This window comes from Pelobates fuscus, chromosome 1 (genome assembly GCF_036172605.1).
Source record: "Pelobates fuscus isolate aPelFus1 chromosome 1, aPelFus1.pri, whole genome shotgun sequence".
NCBI classification, from domain to species: Eukaryota; Metazoa; Chordata; class Amphibia; order Anura; family Pelobatidae; genus Pelobates; species Pelobates fuscus.
Window position 1 is genome coordinate 375,487,045 of NC_086317.1, and position 13,672 is coordinate 375,500,716.

General features: G+C 43.1%; 1 protein-coding gene across 3 annotated transcripts in view; it reads right to left on the reverse strand.

Annotated features, from left to right (window-relative positions):
* Positions 1 to 13,672, reverse strand: part of ENOX1 (ecto-NOX disulfide-thiol exchanger 1) — a 597,059-nt gene that overhangs the window by 189,113 nt on the left and 394,274 nt on the right. The window lies entirely within an intron of this gene.

The window sequence follows — 13,672 nt, forward strand, 5'->3', positions numbered from 1 at the left end:
ACAAATAAACTGGGGAGCCAGTTTCATAGAGGGTACTTGGAGACTGATATTATGGGTACAAAGCAAGACCCGATCCCCACATAAGAAAGAGCTGCACATTGATGCCTACCGCCAGCAAGCAGAGGAATCCACCAAGAGATGCTGAACCTGTTCTCAAGTCCTACATAAAACAGCTTGATGAGTATATTGGCCAATTCTTTGGAAGAGGGTAGTATAACCAGAGGTATGAAATGAACCATTTTAGAGAACCTACTATCATGAGAAGGTGGTGTTCTATCGGCTGTAAGGGTAGGAGCTAACCTATGTGTATATGCTGCCATGATTAGCCAAGAAAAAAAATTTGATATATATATATATATATCAATAAATTGAGCATATATGAGATCTATTTATTATTTGATCTATGTTATATTGTGTAATTATATTTATTGTGTTTTTAATAAATAGAAACATATGTATATTTTTTATATACTTATGAGTCTAGTTTAAAATGTTATTTTGTTTATAATTTACTTATTCATTAGTAATGTTTGTGCATTGATTATTATTTTTTCTTGTTGAATATTGATTCATTCTGGGTTTACCATTTAAAATAACCGTAATGCTGTAGTAACTTTAAATTGCCCCAATCAATCCTTTGGCTAGAAATTGACCCCTGTACTGGGGTAGGAATTATGAGCCTCTGATCAAGAGATCCAATATAATCACGAAATGCGTAAGACTGTTTCTGAAGACAGAATGCAGCACGAAACGTGAGCACAGTGGAACGCAGAGCATCCAAGGGTGGAATGCACGCTAGCCCACGAGAAAAGCAGTAAGTGGCGAACAGCGCATTACAACTCCACACGACCCCCCAGAGCTGGCTATAGTAGGGAGAGATCTGAAGCAGAATCCACTAATAGAAAAGCGGTGTCCTGATAAGTTCTTGCTTATTCCAAATCTGTGAGTGTTTTTAATCTTTTTGGTTTGGAATAAATTTGTTGAGCACTATTGTTTTTTTTTTTTCTTTTCTTATAAATGGCCAGCGCAACCATCAGGTAAGGGACCCTCTAAATCAAAAGCATGTCAAACGCAAAGGCTAACATGGGCCACATAAACAAGGTTTAAGTTTATGTGGGCCGCAAAGAAACAAAAACTTCAGTTTTCATAGAAACGTAGGTTTATTTCGAAAAGTACAGTAAAAAAAATAAAAATAAAAAAAAATAAGAAGTGCCTGATACTGGACATCCTCACACTCGTAGGGCTTCAAAGTAATCAAAAGAATGGATTTATTTTAAGGAGACGTGCATTTGCATATAACCAATGTTTCAGTCCAACTACCTTGACAGATTAAGAAAAGTTTGGTAATGAGACTGAAATGGTGAATGTATGGCTGTAAATTTGTAAAAAAAAATTTAAAGACATTATCTTGTTGATTTTAAAGTTCTATGAGTATGTTCTTCACTTTGGCTGAGATCATCAAAACCACAAGAAAGCATTGGGAAGGTATTAAGCAGGAGTGGCAAAAAGCTGCGAGGCCAATCAGCATCTCCATGGAGAGCGTTCAGCGCCACCATTCTGACACAAACTAATACACTGCGCCCTCCTCCCTCCACTCTTATACACCACTCCCTCCACCCAATCTAATACACTACCTCTTAATCTAATACACTGACCCTCCTTCCAGCACTCTAATTTAATACATTACCCTCCCTCCCCCAATTTGATTCACTGCCCCCTCACAATTTAAAACACTGCCCTCTCCCTCCCCCAAATTAATACACTGCCCCACTCCCTTCCACAATTTAATACACTGCCCCCTTCCCTCCCCCAGTTTAATATACCGGCCCCTTCCCGCCCCAAAATTAATACTGTACCCTCTCCCTAAAATGAATACACTGACCACACCCTCCCCAATTTAATACACTGCCACATCCCTCAAATTAATACACTTCACCCTTCCCAATTTAACACACTACACAGCAAGGTCCCCCAAGCCCCTCTTCCACTACCAGCCCTGCTTTTTTCTGCTCAAGCAGGCCAGACGCTCCTCTGGCACTGCAAGCAAGAGGGAAAGGGGAGTGGCTGGCCTGCAGTAGCACACAATCGGCCGAAGACTAGAACTAGAGCAGGTGGGCCGCAAATATATCCATTGTTTGACATGCTTGCTCTATATGGTTATTTGGATGTATGTGGATTTATGCACTGTGCCACTTGTATTATTTTTCATTCTAGATCAGCTTCAGCTACGTTTGGAGTGACCCCAGCCCATTCTGTGACAGGTGTTTCGATATAGTTGCTGACACAATATTGGTACTTCACTATCAGATCTATCAAGTGAGATTCACTATAGCCTGTGGTTGCTCTTTGGACATTCCATCTAGGACATTATACTTGGAATTTTTATCTGGACTGCTTTTTACTAGTTTAATTTTACTTTATTTGTCTATCATAGTTTGTGTATTTTTTTTTATTATTTATTGCACCATATTACTGATGGTATGTTGTAATTAATTGTCTTATCTCTTTTTTACTGATAGTGATTTGGAGCAGTGAGTGGTAGCTTCTCTTTGCCTCAGTTGAGTACGGTATTTAGCAGACCACTCACTTTTTTCCTAATTTTAGGCTGATTACCGTTTATACTTGTTTATCTTTGACTATTTATTACATATATTCGTTATTGTAACTGCATGGCAATGGATTTTTATACAGTTGCTAAAATGAAATAATGAGTTGAAATAAGCCAATATTCCGTTTTAGGCTGTACTGAGTGAATACAATGAGAAATATAGAACTAGCATAAATTAGTTAAATAAAACAATTGAAGTAGTTCTCCAAATATGAGTAATTAACCTATTAAACTACCATCAGTTCTGATATAGCCGTTTTACTAATCTGACAGGTTATTATTCTACATATGAAAGCTTCCTCTTGTTGCAAATATTACCGATTATAACTACCAGCAAGAAGGAGTCTTTATATTTAAAAATCATGATTGAAATTGAGTCTTACTGACTAGTGATTAGAATTGTGATTTAAATTGACTTGATGCTGTTGAAATGGTATCTGTTCAGTCACACCCCATGCCAACTGAGGATACTAAGATGCTTACTTATGAGACCACAAACTGTGCATGCAGGTACCTGGAAAGTCCTGAAAGTGTTGTCTAATGCCGCTTGTTCTCAGAATAACCAGGTTGGCAATTGGAAGTGATGCACGGAGCTTTCTGGTTAACATCCAACAACAAAAGGGAGGACTGATAACATGTAGAACCTGATATTGTCTTGCTGTCAGTCATCTTGCTACTATCAGCCATTTTATTGAATATAGCCTATGAAGTACTAACTGTTTTTATTTTTAATCTTATGCTTTTTAAACCCTTAAGGACCAAACTTCCGGAATAAAAGGGAATCATGACATATCACACATGTCATGTGTCCTTAAGGGGTTAAAAGACTTACTTTCCTTTTTCTGAACTATGCTGAAGTATTTTGCAATAATAGTTTTTCTCTTTTTGCCAGAGAGAGAAAGTGTCAGCAGACACAGGGGGTAGTTGCAGGATTGGATAAAATATGTGTGGTTTTGATGTAAGCGGAGTACGTTGAGTCTACAGTAGTGGTCTCAGGAGAGGAAGGGGTTCTGGCGAATGAGTAGACCATGTTAACGTGGGCATTGCTTAGTTCAAAAGTCCAGAAGAGGTTAAATCATGGCAGGAGACATTAGGTAACTTTTAACGGTGGCTTAAACTTGAATTGTTCCTCATTTTAATGCATAAAAAACAATTGTTTTTATTACCACATTAGACTTTGCTTGCCAAGGTCTCACAGTGATCACAGTGGCTTTACACGATCAATAAAACTCTTTGCTGAACTGGGTGGCTATTCGATTATTACGCTAACTTTACCTTCACGATTATGTTTACACATCCCTTTATTTAACAGATATGTAATTGTAAAATATAACAAGATATGTAAGAATCTACACTTCATGCTGTAACTGGGAGTCTCCATCTTAGCTCACTGCCAATCATCGACAGCCTGCATATAGCATGTTTCTGCTTTTGCTTATTTGTAATGTGTGCACTGTCTATGCTTGGAAAGAACTCGATTGTGATGTCTTTTGCTAAATCTTTAACACAAATTTAAAAAGAAAATGGTTCATCACATGCAAAAATTAGAACACAATTTATAGATGATTTTCAATAATATTTAACTCAATGGTGTAACCTCCAGAGAGATGAAAGATAGCCTTTAAGAATCCAACATCAAATTATATATGTTCAAATAATATATTTATTAAACATAAGTGATACTTTATGATGCACACAGCTGTGATCTTCTCTTCATTCAAGTGCTATAAATAGATTCATCTAACCTGTTTAAATGTTTGTTAAAAATTTCACTTTTTTAATGTTATTGAAGATACTGATCCAACATTCATTGCCTCTGTTGGAGTAATTTTGTAAACCTTTTTATTTAGTAACTGATGGCATGTCCTTCATCACCAATGGCGAAACTTGGGGAGATGCTCTAAGCACTACTACTAAAGCTTATTTAATTGGTCATGGTATAATAAAGATTTAGATGCAGTAACCCAGGGTAACAGAAACACTGTAGACCGATCCCTCGCTCAATATCCAGGCATGTTCCGCTACATTGTACATCCCCCTTCTTTGCTGGCAGCAGAGACCACCACCTCAATTCTTTGGGATTTCTGAATTTACCTAGATATCACCTCTTCTAACCGCTCATTCTTGCATGCTGAAATTAATTCCTCTAGTTCCCTAAACTGTCGTTACAAAGGTGCTTTGGCTTTCTTTTTCTTTTTTTAATTTAAGAGGAGGGATCGTGCTATCAAGCATTACTCTATCCAAAAACAGTGGTTCACTAAAACACTGTTTTTGGTTACAACCCTTTAACATAATAAAGTATATAAGCAGCATGACTGCATTCAAATTGCATATTGTGGGCCAAAACAGCCACGTTGGTAAAATTCTGAAGCTGAAGAGGGTTTGAGCCAAAATAAGCAACCTCTTCTTCAATTATGAAGAAATTCAAGATTTAGTGAAAAAAATATCAAAACAGCGGTTTTTTTTTTTTTTAATTCTTTATTTTTGAATGCAGAATTAGTTACAGGCGTAAGCAGTGATATGTTCAGAGTTACATAGCATTTTAAACATTGGGTACATGTAAGCAATAGGTACTGCACTTTTTTTTTAAAAAACAAAACAAGACAAGACCAGTAGTTAGGTAGTTTATGGCTAGATGTCGGTGTACGTATTTCAAACAGTTAACTTTCATTCTATGCTGGTTTATTCAGGTTCTAACCGCTGTATTTGCACTATGCTATAAGAAGCTGTCTATTACAGAAAGTCCTGCTGTGGCTGACTAGTTGTCTTCAGTATTAACGCTTAAATGGTTTCTGCTGCTTATAACAAAGAAGGATTTATTGCTATAATGGTTCACCAGCTTGTCAGGTGTATTGGATCTTTTTGTTAAATAACATATAAAAGCATAACATGAGGTATAGGGGGTTTATGTGGTGGTAGTGCATGGTACATTTCAGGTGATATAAGTTTCCGAGGGTGGTCATGCTGCTCCGTGGAGCAGATGGCTGTTCAGTACCTATGCAATACATGCCTTTTCCCACCTCGTCTATGTCTTTAGTGATTCGGTCATTTGAGCATTTAGTGTCACTGTTTTTAGGGCTCACTTTTGTGTGGCTTCTGTTCCCTAAGATGGGTCGTTTATTGCATGCTTGATCGGTCACTAGGTTTGGGGGGGAAGGGAGAGGGGGGTTAAAACGAAAAATAGTAGTAGGTCAAGTGGGGTGGGGGGGGGAGGTAGGAAGGGCCAGGGAGGGATCGACACCGTTCCATGGGGGTTTGCCGCAGGTAGGTAGAGTGTTTGACTGTGTGTGTCCTATCCGGTAAAGCTCGAGCCCCTATGTGGTGTTCATGGGTCTCAGCGGTTCGTGTAGTCTTCCCATGGCTCCCATGTTTTTATGAATAGCGGGTAGGTGTCCCTGACTTGTGCCGTGAGCCTATCCATGAGATGGGCTTCCTTTATGTTCTGTGTTACTCTGTCTATGTGGGGCATATCTGTGTGCAGCCATGTCTGTGCCATGGCTCTCCTGGCTGCTAGGGTGATTTTATTGAGGAGTTTTTGTTCTCTGTGTGTGAGTTCGTCTAATGGTTTTGCTATGAGGAATGTCCCTGGCTCAGCGTGTATAGGTTTGTGTAGCACTGCTGCTAGTAGTGTGGCGATGTTTTCCCAGAAGCTTTTCGCTTTAGGGCAGTCCCACCACATGTGGAAGTAGGTTCCCTTCCCCCCACACCCCTTCCAGCATGTGTCTGTTGTTGTTTTCCCCATTCTGTATTGTTTGACTGGCGTGGTGTACCACCTCATGAGTGTTTTATAGCATTGCTCCTGGTGTAGGACGCAGATGGAAGACTTCGCCGCCGCCTCCCATATGTCTTGCCAGTCCCCGCTTTCCGGTGGGTTTTGCAGTTCAGCTTCCCACTGTGCCACGTATGTGGGTGTCTGTGTGTCGGCTGTTGGTGCACCGAGTTGGGTGTACAATTGCGTTATGAGGCCGGCCCGTGGTGCTTCCCTGGCGCACAATGTTTCGAAGAAGGTCATCTTGGCCATAGCTGCCTTGCGGATGTGTGGTTTTCTTGCGAAGTCTCTAAGTTGGATGTACCTAAAATAGTCTCTGGTGCCTAAGGGGGCCAGCGTTTTTAGGTTGTCAAAGGATCGGAGTGTGCCCTCTTGGTATAGCTGATGGTACCTCTGAATACCCGTATCCTCTATGTTTCGGAAGTCCCTAGCCGTGAGGCCGGGTGGAAAAGCTTTGTTTCTGAGGTATGGGGTGAGGGGTGATGTTGGGTGGGATAGATCATATTTATGTGTCGTGGCATCCCATATCCTGGTGGAGTTCAGGATAGCTGGGCAGGTTGTGCTTAGTGCAGGTCTGTCTGTACGGGGCACCCATATCCAGTATTGTGGGAGGTCGGTATTCATGAGCCCGGTTTCTAGGTCTACCCATCTGTGTGTGTCAGGCGGTGAGTGCCATTCTATGACTTGCGCTAACTGGGCGGAGAGGTAATAAAGATAGAGGTTGGGCAGGCCTAGGCCGCCCTTGCTTTTGGGGGTGTATAGCGTCTGTCTTGCTATTCTGTGCCGTTTGCGTGCCCAGATGAAGTCGTCTATCGCCGTTTGCAACGGTTTTAGGTCCCCCTTAGTTACCTTGATCGGGAGTGCTTGGAAGATGAATAGTAGTCGGGGGAGGAGGTTCATTTTGACACAGTGTAATCTGCCAATCCACGAGATGGGTTTTTCGTGCCATCTATCGAGATCTCTCATGAGGGTGTTTATGAGTCTTTGGTGGTTCTCTTTATATAGGTCATTGGGGTTGGCGGTTAGTGTAACCCCTAGGTATTTAACTGGTTTGGGGAGGTGTGTTCCTCTCGCGGGGTGGAGGCTCAGCTGCCTAGCACCCTGGCGAGACCCATATGTATATGTTACAACCAATGCTGTTCTATCCGATCGGTCAGCCTCCTTGCGGGGGTGGGGGTGGTGGGGTGTCATAGTCTCTTCTTTGTGTGTCATGCCTCATCGTCCCGGGGTAGGGTGTCAGCCTGTGCAAGGGGGGGTCTAGTGGTGGGACGTTAATTCATAGAGCGGGTCAGCCTCCTTACTGTCCCCTGTCTTCGTCCCCAGCTGAGCTCTTGCCCATCTGCCCCACATGTCAGCGGGGCCCCAACCTCCCGGGCATGTCCCTTTTATATTATTTTTATCGTCTTCTGTTTGTTTGTTTGTATTATTTTTGTGTCTTTTTTTTTTTATTTATTTATTTTTTCCCTCCCTGGGGGGGTTGGTTTGTGTCCTGTCTGCCTTTCTTTCTGACAGTGTTTTCTCATGGGGTGTTTATGTTTCAGTGTCCGGTATGCTCCCTGTCTGTCCAGTCCTCTGCAGGGAGCCCAGAAGCCTGTGTGGTAGTTACATCGCGCGGTTTGAGCGCTGGGTCGCCCCCGCTGTATATGGGAGTCTACATAGCTTGTGTGGATGTCTGGTGTAGCCTGATATCAGGGTTGTGGGCCAGTTAAGAGCCTCAGAGGTGTGCCAGCTACCTGGTCTATTGCCGCCTCAGTTCGTGTGCTCCCCTACGTGGTCGTGCCCTCCCGCCTTTTCCCCCCTTCAAACGGCCCATGGCGGGTTTCGCTATCTGCTTGCTGGGTGTTTTAGCCATATTTCTGGTGCTCTGTGTCAGCTCACCAGTGTCTCCAGTAACAACATGTCCCCCGAGCCTCCTCCCCCCTCCCCCATCGTGTCCCTCTCCCCTGTGAGGCAAATTCGGTCTCCGCTCCCATTCACAGTAGTAATTAATTATTTTCTATGCTAGCTGAAACAGGTATAACATGCAAACTGTGCACTTAAGAGATTTGAGATAAACAACAACAGAAAAAAAGAAAACACGTTAAAAATCAATATGGTTAGCTTGCGTGCATATGAGTCCCCTGGAGTGTCCATCTCCCGCCGCCACGGGATCAATTGGAACTGTTGCTCTGCTCTTCCCAGGATGCGGGCAGTAGGGCTATGTCGTCTGCGCCATGTATGGGCATCTGCAGGTCATCTGGAGCTTCGATGTTAAGGTCTCTTAAGAATGCCCTCGCGTCTGCTGTCGGCAGTAGGACCGTCGGTCTGGGGCCGTTGAACGCGATGATCTTGAAGGGGTAGCCCCAGGCGAAGCGAACCCCTTTCTCTCTCAGCAAGTCGGTGATCGGCTTCCATTCCTTCCGGCGCTGCAGCGTGGACGGGGCGACATCCTGATACAGTTGGAGTGTCATACCTTCCCACGTGTAAGGCTGTTGCCTGCTCTGTTTCAGGATCGCCTCTTTCGTTTTGAAATGGTGCCACTTCATTATGACGTCCCGGGGTGGGCTGTTGCTGGGTCCCTTGGCTCTCAGGGCACGATGTGTTCTTTCTACTTGCCAGAGCTGGTCAGGGATGTTGGGCAGTCCCTGGCGGAGGCATGCCACCAAGATGGTTTCCAGGTCTGCATCCTCCACCGTTTCAGGCAGGCCCCTGATCCGTAGGTTGTTGCGCCTGGCCCTGTTTGAAAGGTCTTCCAGCTCCAGTTCTAGGTCTGCAATCCGGTGCTGCATGGCGTTGGTAAGTTTCGTTGCTCCATTGTAGGCAGTGGTTACTTGGGCCATGCGCTTCTCCATGGCCGAGGTGCGGGCCCCAATGGCGGCAATCTCCGCTTTCACTTCCGCCGTGGAGCGGGCTATTTCTGCCGCCAAAAACCCCTTGGTTTCTGCCAGCGATTTCAGTATCGCTGTGCCGGAGGCATCTCCGACAGTATTGGGCATTGTTGCAGGGCTGTCCGCCTCCGTGGGAAGTGTGCTGGCTTGCGAGCCGCGTGCAGCAGGCCTGTGAGTGGATAGCATGTCCGCTATAGATATTGCCTCCTTCTGGCCCTTCTTTGTCGATTTGCGGTTGGACATCCGTGTATTGGGAACGGGTCCGGTTCTGCCGTGTGCGGAGTCGCTGTTTTGGGTCACCAGCCTTGGTTGTAGCGGGTTGCAGTGCGTTTTTATGGGTCTCGGGTGCGGAGCTCTGAGTCTAGGCGGCCATCTCGGTCGGCAGTCAAAACCACGCCCCCCCAAAACAGCGGTTTTAATGTAACCAAGAACATTGTTAGAGAGGCTAAACACTATACTCACAGCACAAAGAAATTCCAGGAGACTAACTTAGGAAGATTCAAAATTATAACCAATACATCAATACAACATTTTTGTCAAACATCTCTGCTCAAGCTGTTTTCGTGCCAACAGGTATCTAACAGAGTAGAAGACATCTGGTTTTGAGAATACACATGATGCACAATAAGCAGAATTTCATATCTGCCAACAATTGTACTATTTGGGACAGGAACAAAAGGGTTACTTGTTCATGACTGCATAAACTTGATTCCCCTGAATAGAGTTTGAATCAACTTAGAAAAATGAAAGTCGGCACCAATGAATATAAAACCGGAACCGTGAAGTCAGTACAGGGAAAAAAGAAAAATATAGGCTCTCCTGGATTAGTCACAATGTGACGGATGGAGTCAGCTGGCAGGACAGCATATCATGCAGCCTGCACTAGGAAGACACAAGACAATGAAGAAGTGAAATAATTTTATCTCACTGCGCCCGGGGGAAAAAATAGATTCTAAGCTCTTAGCACAGAATTCATTGCACTTGCCATTTTTTATGCTGTCAGGGAACATACGTAGCAAATTTAATAAGGGAAGGATGCAATAAGTTATTAATTTATGTCTCTCTCATTTATACCCAGCATATTTCTATATGTCATTTCTGGTCTAATCTCAAATACAGTGGACTTAATTCTCAATTAAACAGCAAGTTCATCTGCGTACTGCAGTAGAGCTGCACTGGTTATTAAACTACCTGCATTATCATTTTCATTATTATTGCTTTCATGAATGCACTCTCATATTTAACTGCACTGTGAATTATAAACAAAAAAAACAAAAAAACAAAAAAAAAAACCAAGACTACCCTGCTTTTCCGTTAAATAGTTTGTCTTTAAGTTGGACTCACTCAAAACCATTGCCTTACCTATGATTTGCTTCTGTTTTACCTAAGCTATGTCTCTCGAAGCCAACTTGTCAGAATCCGTACCATATTTTAATGTAATGAGTATCCACCCATTCACTGACATACCCTGCATAAGCATATTTTATTAACTTGAAAATAGCGCAGTACCTGTCTAGCATGATCGCATGCATCTGCGTTAAACTATCGCTATACGGCTAAGCTTGTTCATATAAAAATGACAAAATATGAGCGATTACTCATGCCACAGTCCTGCCTCAATGTACACTGTTGTGGCATTTGATGTTGATTTGTAACTACCTGCACAACAAAAAATAAAAATTTAAAGGACAAAATGTAAATAATATTGTCTTATTTTATTTTTTTCACCAACATCAAATTAACCTCAATGTCTGTGTACACACACCCAGACACACTGTTTCTCTCATTTAGTTAAAAATACCAAAACTAAATTAACCCCCATGAATAATAACAGTGTGAGAAAATGTGAGATTCTGATTTGTTTTTTTTAATAGGGATCTAGATGTTTTATTCATGTACATAATAGTTAATGTGTGGTTTACTAGCCTATTGATCCACAGGAAATGTAAATGATATCTGGAGTCCCTGTTTTCAACTTCCACTGGAATGGCAGAAACAGAGATGTATAAAGGCTGAACTCTGTAGAAATTAAACACATCTTTCATCCTGTATCACTATGTAACATTTAGCCAATCAGAGATAGGATGAAAGTCGGGGAAAGGACATCACAATCTTCATAAATTGCATTATATATGTTGTGAATGCAAGGATCGAGCCAGCAAGAGTTGAAGATGAATCCAGACCAAAACCTTTACTGGATGAATAGAATGGGTAGTTTTGGCACAATATTATACCAAGCTTATATTTAAGAAGCCTGCAGTGTTTTTGGAGCACAAAGCATTGTAGCAATCCAACAAAGTTATTTTTGGAGTTTGAGTTTTGAGTTAGCCATTTCACAAGTAGGTTAGCCTTTAGCTACAGAACATCATTCACTGGTTTACATACAACTTGGCAAAATGTAGCGAACAATTCTGAATGTGAAAAAGAGGCAAAAAAAAAAAAAACATGTACCGGTCCTTAGAGTGGCCGGGTTAGTGCCTGAGACAGATACATGAAATGTCTGCAAGCAGACAGAAAATAAATGAGAGAACATGCAGAGGTCAGGATTACAGAAATACAAGGATTCGCTAGCCAGGCCAAGATCAGGTTAACAGAGAGCAAGTATAGTCAAACAAGCCGAGGTGAGAGAACAGGAAGTCCAATACACTGTATAAACACACTCTCCGGTAACAAGACCCACGGCAGGGCATGGAAACAAGGACAGCCAGGAAGTATAGATACCCTATACTGGGTAGTGATTGGTCACAGAGGACCATGATGTCACAAGCCTTTACACAACATCGAAATGTGACACATGGGCGGACACTATAAAAGAAGACTAATGGGAGGCGTCCATATTATACATGATGTCATAATAAGGCACTAGGAAGTTAGGTATACATGTGTGTGCATCAGAACTCAGAAAATACATAATTTCTGTGATCACACGGTGCCGCGAGGGACAAGTATCATGACACAAATGAATGCAATCCACTGCGATAAGAAATGAGCTATACCACTGCAATTTAAATGGAAGCAGGATGGAGAGTTAAGCGGCAGGCTCCATGAAATATGAGTATCACAGGCAGCAGGGCTGTAGTAGCTGAATTGAAAGCATAGTTGACTTAAATAATTGTATCACCTTAAATTTGAAATTCTCATTTTAGTGAATGACTCCATTAATATCCCTCTCAATCTTCTTTAGATTTATAAATGACGCCTGCCAAAATGTGAATGATCTGGTGAGGCACTCTTAATCGAGGGATAGCTATCACCCAGTCGAGGGAGTCTTAATCGAGGGATAGCTCCTGCCAGTCACTGCCAGTGTAGCGTGGCCGAACGGAGGAGAGCGGACCGTGGTAAAGAGGATCTGTTTCCTGTACCTGGCTAGACTGACAGGTAGTGCTCACTGAGACTGCACTTCCTGCCAGTCCAGCCGTGTACAGGAAACTGAAGATCCTGTACCGCGGTCCGCAGCCCACTCCGGACACACCGGGGAGGGGAAGAAGGGGAGCGGACCAAGGGAGAAGAAAGAGAGGGGCATTAAGGGACAGGGTGGGGGGGGGGACTGGAACACTATGGGACAGGGGAAGGGGGGCGACCACTAAAAGAGAGGGAGGGGAGAGAAACACTAGGGGGGAGAGAGGAACATTATAGGGACACTATAGTCACCTGAACAACTTCAGCTTAATGAGGTTGTTCAGGTGAGAACTATAGCTCCCTGCAGCCTCTCTCATGTAAACACTGTATTTTCTGAGACAATACAGTGTTTACATTGAAAGCTAGGAACACCTCCAGTTGCAGTCACTCAGAGTGAACCAGAGGGACTTCAGAGTTGATGGAGGCATAATATGCCTCCATCCACTCAGATCTGCTGTCAGCAGAGCACAGGGCAGCACTGTGCACAGCATCCTGTGATTCAGTATCTCCTCCCTCTGCATGCAGACACTGAACTTTCCTCATAGAGATTCATTGATTCAATTCATCTCTATGAGGAGATGCTGATTGGCCAGGGCTGTGTTTGAATCATGCTGGCTCTGCCCCTGATCTGCCTCTTTGTCAGTCTCAGCCAATCCTATGGGGAAGCACTGTGATTGGATCAGGCTACCCCTTCTGATGATGTCAGCAGATTGTTTGTTTTTCTGAGTCTAACAGCATGCAGATTTACAGCTTCAGGCTTGAATACAGTAAGAATTTTACTATATTCATGGAGGCTTGAGGGGCCCGGGGGGGCTAGATGGTGGTGTTAACACTATAGGGTCAGGAAAACATGTAGTTGCACTGGTGACTATAGTGTCCCTTTAATGTACAGGGGAGGGAAGGGAAAAGGAACACTAAGGTAGGGGTGGGACCACTAAAAGAGAGGGGAGAGAAACACTAAGATGGGTGGTGGGAGGAACATTAAGGGGAATGGGAAGGGCACTAAGAGACAGGTAAGGGGGGGGGAAG